We start from the raw sequence: 9,748 nt of genomic DNA on the forward strand, positions 1-9,748 counted from the left end.
TCCCTTTCATCTTACACATAGATATGAAGTATTTTATATAAATTACGTGCTATGTGTGCATATTATCTGGATACTTGTTGTCTACGATGGATGAATGATCTTATACATGTTTTAAATGATTTAAATATATATTTATTTTATATCTACAAATATGTTGGGATAAAACATGGGTAGATGAAATAGTTGGTGTGTGATGAAATAAAATGATGAGAGATAGGTGATGATAGGAAGGTGATGATGAATCGGTGATAAAGGATGAAAGATACTATAACCTTGTCCGACAATTTGGAGATGTAGTCATCTACTGGAGTATAGATGGCGACCACGGACTATTCTAGACAACCCGTGGAAACACCAGCAGACTTATAACCTGTAGGTGATGAATTACGAGTCTAGGTGATGTTGTGACTATATATTCATGTGATGATATTCTAACCCTTACTATGGATTACGAGTTCAGGCGACGTTGTAACTACGTATGCATGCCTTAGGAACGAACATATAAGGAAATGTGAGGTAAAAATATGAGAGGTAAATATGATATATGAGATGACCCTTAAGATAACTCTTTAAGGAATATCAAAGAAGATAACGGGGATGGGTAATCGGGTTGATTGTTTGATGTTTAAATATAATAATTATATTATTGTGGGTTGAAAACCCTATGTACTCATCAGGTTTCCCAACCTAACCCACTCCAGCTTATTTGTATCACAGGTGTTGATACGAAGCTACTTTGCACTGAGAGATTTAAAAGAGATGTAGATCACTAGTGTAAATGAATGTAAGTTCTGTTTATGCTTATGTTTCTGTATTCACGATGACATCCCAAATGTTTTAAATGAATAAAAATACATTTCTTCGAAAATGCTTTGATAACGTATTTATCATGTTTTTCTGGGAACAAATTCCGCAACATTTTTATTAAAAGAAGTACTCTGATTTTTATAAAGCATAAACAAAATCGGTCTTTTCTGGCTGTGAAAATGGGGATGTCACACTTTTCGTCACACCTTTTCTTTCCCATATCTTCTTATTCTCTTTAAAAACCTAATACATCTAAATTCTCGTAGGTCTCTTATGATTATCCCCTATATTTCCAATCGGCACACATTCAAAACAACCACCAACATCGATTTTCTGACAACAACCATGTAGATTTGAAAACCACCAAAGACGACAACATCTTCCTCAGACCAGCACCTCATGTCGGACCAACAACAAAGTCATCTTCCACAACAAACCCTATCTCGCTACTGCCTTTGGTTCTTTACATCTCAGACGTTTCGTCATTCACATAAGTTAAGATACATTTGTCGTTCACATGATTTCAGATCTTTGACTAACTACAGATCTGGTAAGCTCACTTTCGTCAAACAACAACGTCGCCATCTTCCTTAGTCTCGACGCCCCTATGTTCTATTTTTCTTGAAACCATCGTTGCATCATGACCTCCCTCTTTACATATCTATAACACCCAAACGAATGTAGGATTTGATGATAGTGTTGTTCGCTTGAACTCCGACAAAGGGTTTGTTGAGGAAGATGGAGGTGGTGTTCTGATTCTCTGGCGGCGCCATGAAGATTGTGTATTATTGGATTTTGAGGGTTGCAACATGCATGGTTTTGGGGATTTGAAAGTGGAATCCTCTTCGTCGGTGGTGGTGGTGGCGGCGAAGGAGATGGGTTTTGTGAAGCAAATGGATTGTGTGGAGAGAGAGGGGGTAGGGTGGGGTTAATTGGTTTTCTTTTTTGTTTTCTATTTATATAGTAAAAAAACTAATAAAATTAATGAATAAATAAATAAGTAAAAAATAAGTGCAAAATCGTCTTTGTAAAAAGGTTCAAAGAAAATTGAACCAAACTCGCAATAAAATGAATAGTTTGAACCTCCAGTGCAAATCCAAACCTTTTTATACCAAAATGACAATTTTCAGCTAACCACATGGACCATTTATGCAGTTTTGTCTTATAAAAAAATACTTATGCAACAAATTCCATAAACAAGCAGAATGACATAAAATATGAAATTTCAACGGATACAAGAAAACATAATTATAAATGGATGTCCATTATTTATTTACAACCAATAATTATTTCGATATATGTTAACAATTAAAGGAACATGTTAAGAATTAAATAGAAGTAGGGCATCCTTTTACTAATTTACACAATAAAGTAGCACATTAATTAGTTTCAATTAGTTTCAAGTTGACACGAGATAAAAAAACAACATTATTAAACAAATGAGTTAGCAATGTTGGCTTATTATTCATTAGGCATTAGTGTATGATGACACATTCTATCTTTATCACCAAATAAATTTGTCCTTCATTTAAAAATTACACAGATTCATGAGAAAAAAAATGAAAGAAGAAAAGAAAAGGAAAAAGGAAGACAGGCGCTCTGTAGGTTATATAATTCATTATCGTTCAAAGCAGACAAGCCCTTTTCATTTATCTAAGAATCTTTTTACATAAAATGAATTTCAAGGACAAAGTTTATCAATTTCCTCATATGTACAGTGAATAAGAACAACAAATGAACAAAACGCAATTCTTTAAGGTAAATGATGTTGCTAAATTAATCAGAAATTACTTTGTCGTTATAAACCAAAACCCCAATCACTGGTTTCAAGATCTCTGATTTCGTGATGCATCATAATAAAACAAAACCAAAGTTTGAAATTAGGGAAGAAAATAAACAATTTTAGGTACATGAATAGATTACAGATTTGTGAAAAAATTTACATTTTATCCACATCATTTTCATAAAGTAGTGAAACTTAAGTAGGCACTATATGATGTTGAACATAAGATAATTAAAACACACTTTGATACCACATGTTGACATAATCAGGATCCGATTCACGAATAGTTTCATTAAGAGTGAAAGGTACATATTTGGAAGTATAACCTTTGATGATGATGATGCCATATAGTGATTATTTTCTACCCGTAACTGTGTCTTCTGATTTATGATGGAAAGAGTTGACGCCTTTGACACACATGATCATGGTGTACATCAGTTACACCTTATGGAAAATTGTTTTGAAACCACACAAATATAGATCTTCACGTTATGGACAACTGTCATATCCATCATCCTACAAACATTTTAGTTTAGGGACCAGATATGTCATTATGAAAAACATTTGGTACATAATACAAATGTACCCAACATGTAGTAAGTATTAAAAAATAGTACTAAGTCCACAATAATGTGTTATTTTTCAACAAATATGACATTTTTTTTAGGGTGATTGACTAATTCGAACAATGAAAGACATAACTAATGATAAGGAAGAACAAAATAAAATGAAATAATGCCAATGAAGATGGAAGCTTGTCTCAATCCATGTCCAAACCATGTGGTTTTTATAGGGCTCGATTTGATGGTGTTGTTGCCAAGGGGTTCCAGAAGCAACCCACGGTCGAGGAACATGTTTTTGGTGTTTAAAATTTGTTAGATAAGCCGGTTAATTCATCTTCCCATTCACCCACGTCCCGACATACTCAAAAGGGTTTAAATCATTGAGTGAGAACATAGTGGATAATTAAATATTCTTTATTTAAATGCTTGTGTGATCGAGATTAAGGGCAAGAGGAATAAACACATGAAGTTGTGTAGAAAGCGTAATTGTGGGGATTGGAGAAACATGCATGGTACATTCAGATCTTGTGAAAGTAACGAGTATTTTTCGGAAATTTCCAGTTTGATTATGTGGCTAGTAGTGCAAGGGGTATACTGGGGGATCACTATGCATTTGGGATCCTTCGGTGGTTGTAACGAATATAGTTACTTATAAGGAACACCTTATTATTGTTGAGGAGGGTGGGTGTTTCATAAGGAGGGTGGGTGTTTCATAAGTTAATATGCTGGATGATCAATTTGTACAATCCGCAGGGTGGAAGGGGAAATAACTTAGTTTGGGAGCTCATCCAGATTTTCACGAATCAACAACAACGATATTTTATTATTGTTGGAGACTTAAATGCGGTCATAGACCCATCTAAGAGTGTAGGTTTGTTTTTCTCTAATTCATTTTAATGATTTCATTCATAATGTGTGGTTACTTGATGTTCCTATGAGTGGCTATAATTTTACCCAGATTTGTGCTAACACTGAAAACCGAAAAGCTGAGCGGATTGGATAGATTTTTAGTTTTCGAAAATTTTGTATATTTTACCGCTTGTATGTCAATGGCATTGGAGATATCAATTCAAATCATAGACCTATTCTTTTCAAACACTTGGTGGTAGTGGAGATTACATGCCCATTCCTTTCAAGTCGTATAATTCTTGGATGGGATGTGATGATTTTGATAATGTTGTTATAAATATTTAGGATTCATCCCTTATGGGATGTGATGATCTTGATAATGTTGTTATAAATACTTGGAATCATCCCTTAGATTCGATTAACACAAGCTAACATGTGTTATTCAAATAAAAGTTAAAGAATATTATAAAATTTTGAAAAAAACAAATAGAACGACACAGATAATGAAAAGAACATGTTACGACTTTTTGAGATTGATCAAGGAAGTGTAACTCCAAAAGTCACGGGGGATCGTTTGAATATTTTGAAAAAATATGATTATGATACATTGGAAACTTTAGATGTGATTCATAAAGTTAAGATTTAAGGGACATTCAAAAGGGATGAAAACACAAAGTACGTTCACGGTAAACTTGATAGAAGACAAATGCAATTTGTTATTCGTGGGATAAAAATAGTTGGTGATTAGCTTGATTATCGAAAAATTGGTGAGAAGAAATTTTACTTTTACTTTTTAGTAATAAATTAAATTTGCTACGTTCGAAGGTGGGAGGGTTCAAAACCGTAGCACATGTTGTAAAACTCTAGCTTCAGAGCAAGATGATTGTTGGGAAGTTTCATGCACAATTGAGGAAATTAAAAATGTTGATTGGTGGTGTGGAGGGGATAAGACTCCACATCCAGATGGGTTTTTTTTTTCTTTAAGTTTGTAGAAAGATACTGGGATTTACTGAAACAATATATTTTTGATGGTTCATTCTTCGGCTAATATTCCACATGGTTGTAATAGTTCGTTCACAACTCTAATTCCAAAGGTAGGGAGCTCAATAATAGTTCTAGATTATCGACCAATTTATTTGATTGGGTTACAATATAAATTCAGTGCTAAGTTGTTGGCTAATCGATGATTTGAGATGAAACCTTTCAAAGGTAAAAGTTGATGAAGAGGGACGTTTAAAATACATTGTTACGCTTGCTTTTCAGCAAATATAAGTGTTGTGCCTTTTGGGTGTTGGTGTTACCTGAGACTCAAGTTTATTTCACAATTAGAATACCAGTAGAGTTTTTTTTTTCCGATAAGTGGAACTTAAAGTACAAGTCCTGTACCTATTTAATCTCCTCCTGTCATATCTTATAGTTATAACTATATGGCCTTAGGGCTATAAATTAGGTAAAGTAATTAAAGACCTCTGTTGTGAAATGAAGTCTGAATTGGGTAACACTAATATGAGACGAAAAGCAATGTTTGGGGAACAAGTTATGAGTAAGAGGATCAATTCTTATGATAACGTAAGCACTTAAGATTATCCCTATCGTTTATTAAAGAACAAGATATAGCTAGAGAGAATGAGAGGAGAAGATTGAACTGATGGACGAAATTTGGTGTTTGAAGCAAACGGGGTTGATAGTAGTCGAGTACATCCAAGCAATCACTTGAGTTAAAATTCATTTATTTCAGAAGCTTGTATTGAGTTTCGAGTAGCATTAATGGAGACTCACCTCTTGATATCCACTACTTGAAATCAATGGCTTAAGTGGTGGTGTGATGATGTTAGAACATGGATTATAGCACCTTATGTCCCTTCAAATGAAAAATAAACATCAGAAATGGAAAAAAAATGACTATTGAGTTTTGATTGTTGAATATGGATTTTTCATTTTCATCCGTTGACTAAATTTGAATATAATGTTACTAGGATATGGATGATGTGTGTAAGCATATTAATATTTTTAATCTAAATACATCTGTTCAGGTTTAGATCATTAAAAGTCATCCCATAAATGTTAGAATCGAATCGGAAGTGATTGTAAGATGTTAGGAGGTGAAGATAGTGTGATACCACCAATGACAAATAGCAAGCCGATGAGAAGAGCGGGACATGTTGGTTGAAAAAGCGGATAGTATCTTTGAAAGGAACAGTGAAGACTTACGGGAAGCATAATGTAAGGTTGAATGTTACCTGGGAAGCACAGGACGACGTAACGAAGAAACGAAACGGTTGCCCGGAAAATAATTTATGTCTGGTTTTTAAACGAATAAGAAATTAATGTGTTAGATTATAAAATTAAATGGTTTCAAGTTATATTATGTGATTTTTATCAGCAAAACAAGTTAAAAGGGTTATATGTTGATTAAAAACACATCTATATATTTTGATATATAGAAGGGATTTTAACAAGTTGGAGTTATCTGATTAGTTTGAGTTTGTCCATTAGTTATTGTGTTTGGTTATAAATTTAGTTAATAGCTAGATATGTGATAGTATAAAACTAAATGGAGAGTAGGTATATACATGAGTGGAAGGAGTCATTTGTAACTGATCAGTAATTATGAACATCACAACAAGAAATGAAGTTGTTTTGTTTGTTGGCATTGAGTGAATTTAAACTACAGAAAAAGCAATGCAATCATAAACACATATGCATATGCAGTAGTAGAGTGTAAGTTTGATTTGAATATATATAGAGAAAGTAAAGAAGTAAAAGAATAATACTCCATTGAAGTTTGTTTTTGTTAGGAAGGAGGGAGATGGCAGTGAAAGTGTGAGTTATGCATCCGAATTCCCACATCGGGTGAATGAAGGAAGCAGGCAAGAGGGAGGCGAGTACAAAAGGGGAAGCCCACAGCTGTAAGAAGCATACCTTTCTCGGCCTTTTGGCTAAGATCAAGTGTAGTATCTGTTCTTATCAGTTTAATATCTGATATGTGGGCCATCGGCCCACTCGATATTAATCTTATTTTTTATGGGGGAAGGCCCGTTACAGTAGCTTGCTGCTGGGGTTCTTCATGCGTCGCCTTGGTCTTACACTACAGCCAAGGCCCGGCGCACCCCTCCAATACTCAGTTCAACTTTTAGACTCAATCCAGCAGAAACTAGTTACTAGTTAACAGAGTGCCAGAAAGATGAAACCCACTCCCCTAATTTCAACCATGTGGGAACACTCACTACAAGATAGATTTATAAAATCGTCTTGGGAATTCTTGACACACCAATGTGGGAACACTCAGAAACTAACTAAAATTTTCTTTTTAACTAACAGTTAAACCAACTTACTGTAATTGAACTTCTGCTCATGTCAAACAAAACTATCTACAACGAAATGGTTTCTTTCTAGTCCAACTTATTATGAATCTGTATAACTACATCCTGCTACCCCACACTTTGGATTGCCTGGCGCAATGCTCAGGTCAATGTTCATAGATTTGACTTAACTTTTAGACTTTAAAAGGCTTAAAGATTTCAAAGTCTTTGCTGTCTCATGTGAACCCACTCCCATATATAATTTCCACCATGGACCTGGCTTTTTATGGATTTCTTTCATGTTACAAATACGGTAACTAACAAGAGACTCAAAAACCAGTTGCTTTTAATGATATATATTTTTCTTCCGGAGATGAAACAAAACAAGGTTTATTATCACTCTGACAAACAAAAAATGTTTGAAGTAAAAATTGGGTGTCCATCTGAGTCGGACTAGTCGGCAATATAGGCCTGAAGAGCCAAGACTTGTAATCCTTCCACTGTCAGAAGCGAGGGGTTGTCGCAGCTCTGTGAAGCCAGCCTAACGCATTGCCCCCTTCTCTAGGTTCCAAGAGACCCAAAGCCTTCGCTCAAGCCACTTGAACCAACTCTCGACTTGGAACGGGCAAGTCAAGTTACACACCACCATACCCAACCAAACTGGACCAAATCATAATCCAACCCACTTTGATACCCCCACTTGGGTTACAGGCAAACGTTACCAGGCCCGGTGATGAACCCTCTACAAGATGGATCTATAAATTCGTCTTGGAATCCTTCAAACACCAATGTGGGAACACTCACTGATATATACATAAACAAACTACATTTTCTTTTTTCTATATCAACAATTCCACCAACATATTGTAATTGGACTTCTCCTCATGTTAAACAAAACTATCTACGACGTTAACGACATTGAGGGATTTTTGTTCTTCGAAACCATCACATGTTTTTTTTTCTTCGGTCCAGCTTATCATCAACTTGTATGATTATCCTGGTACCCCACAAGCTTTGGATCCCAGTGGGTCGGAAAGACAATTAATGTGAAGATATGACGGCAACGTCCCTCTTACTTCTGAAAGCTTCAGGGGATGTTGTCTATGTTGTCCCACCAAAACATAACACCAACGCCAAATAGAAGCTTCATCTCGCAATGCCAATACCACCTTGTTAAATTTTGTAAATCGATAAAACTTTGACACGTAGAGATACAATGTGGGGTATCTGATAATTCTCATAAATGGGGGCACTACATCACAAGATATTTTTATACGATTGATATAACTCCGACACATAGAGGTACACACCATCACCGCTTCAATTCCTCTGAATGGGAAACGATGAAGGTCATTAAACCACCAACGATAGACCCTCACCCACGAAAATCGTAGCATTTATCTTTGTATTAATTGAATCATTATTTGGATTTCATAGTGTCACACGCCCGTCATGCGATTTACTTTTTATGTAACAGAACTTCGTGTTTCCGTAATTCAAAATGATCATACTTCACACATCATAATAATACATAATATGATACAACTAACTGAGTATTCACTTTATGTAGATCAAAACACAATACTCGGTAAACATGAAGCCTAAAATCTCATGGACTACAACATACCCGATGGAACATTTATGGACCGATCGGCCGAAAATGTATAAGCAATGAGCATGTTTAACACCAAACCCTAATGTCTACCTTATGGTCCTTGGTAGGCGCAATAGGTTTACGGTACAAAGGAATAAAAAACGCACCATTGACATGATGAATTGTGTAGAAATTTCTTTTTAAACGATGCCTTTTTTTTAGATTTTTCTTCGATAATTATGGGCATGTATCGACATATCAAAACAAACCCTACTTAACAGCCTATGACCATTACCGTATTACAAATGGATTATTCGAAATGGATTTTTGAAAAACTACATTATAAGGACATCCGTCTATAATGACTTATTTGTGTTAGTGTGACAATCCGAAGTTTGCTCCATCGCCGTAACCCGTTTCCGTCCATAAAATTTATCTTTTTTGAACTGTTTCCGTTTAAGCTTTTAAATTAAGTCATTATTTTTGAGACTTCTATTATGACTTAATTGGTATCCAAACACGTTAGAAACTCGTGAAAACATCCCAAATTATTATTTAGAAAATTATCAGTTACGACCACGTTGAGTTACGACAAATTAATCGGGTACGACCAAAAGCTCCGTTTAACGTCGGTTTCGGGTAGAATTTCTGCGGGCCATAAACTCAACCCCTATATAACGGATTGAGTGACATCATTTTGAGGCCTTTTCTCTCTCTCTTAAAACACTTTCTCTCACTACTCTCTCTCTAAAAACTCGAGTTTGATCCAAAAACCCCCCTTTCAAGCTTCAATTTGGTAAGTAATATATCCTAGCTTGTTATTAAGCTTTCTTATCATGAAAATCTATGT

General features: G+C 35.0%; 1 non-coding gene across 1 annotated transcript; it reads left to right on the forward strand.

The window, feature by feature from the left end:
• Nucleotides 1-6,920: 6,920 nt before the first annotated feature.
• On the forward strand, nt 6,921-7,117 carry LOC145056305 (U2 spliceosomal RNA). Its single transcript, XR_013685788.1, has one exon. It is a non-coding gene; the product is annotated as a U2 spliceosomal RNA (small nuclear RNA).
• Nucleotides 7,118-9,748: the final 2,631 nt, after the last annotated feature.

Source organism: Lactuca serriola, chromosome 5 (genome assembly GCF_051521515.1).
Source record: "Lactuca serriola cultivar US96UC23 chromosome 5, Lser_US96UC23_V15, whole genome shotgun sequence".
In the NCBI taxonomy this organism is placed as follows: Eukaryota; Viridiplantae; Streptophyta; class Magnoliopsida; order Asterales; family Asteraceae; genus Lactuca; species Lactuca serriola.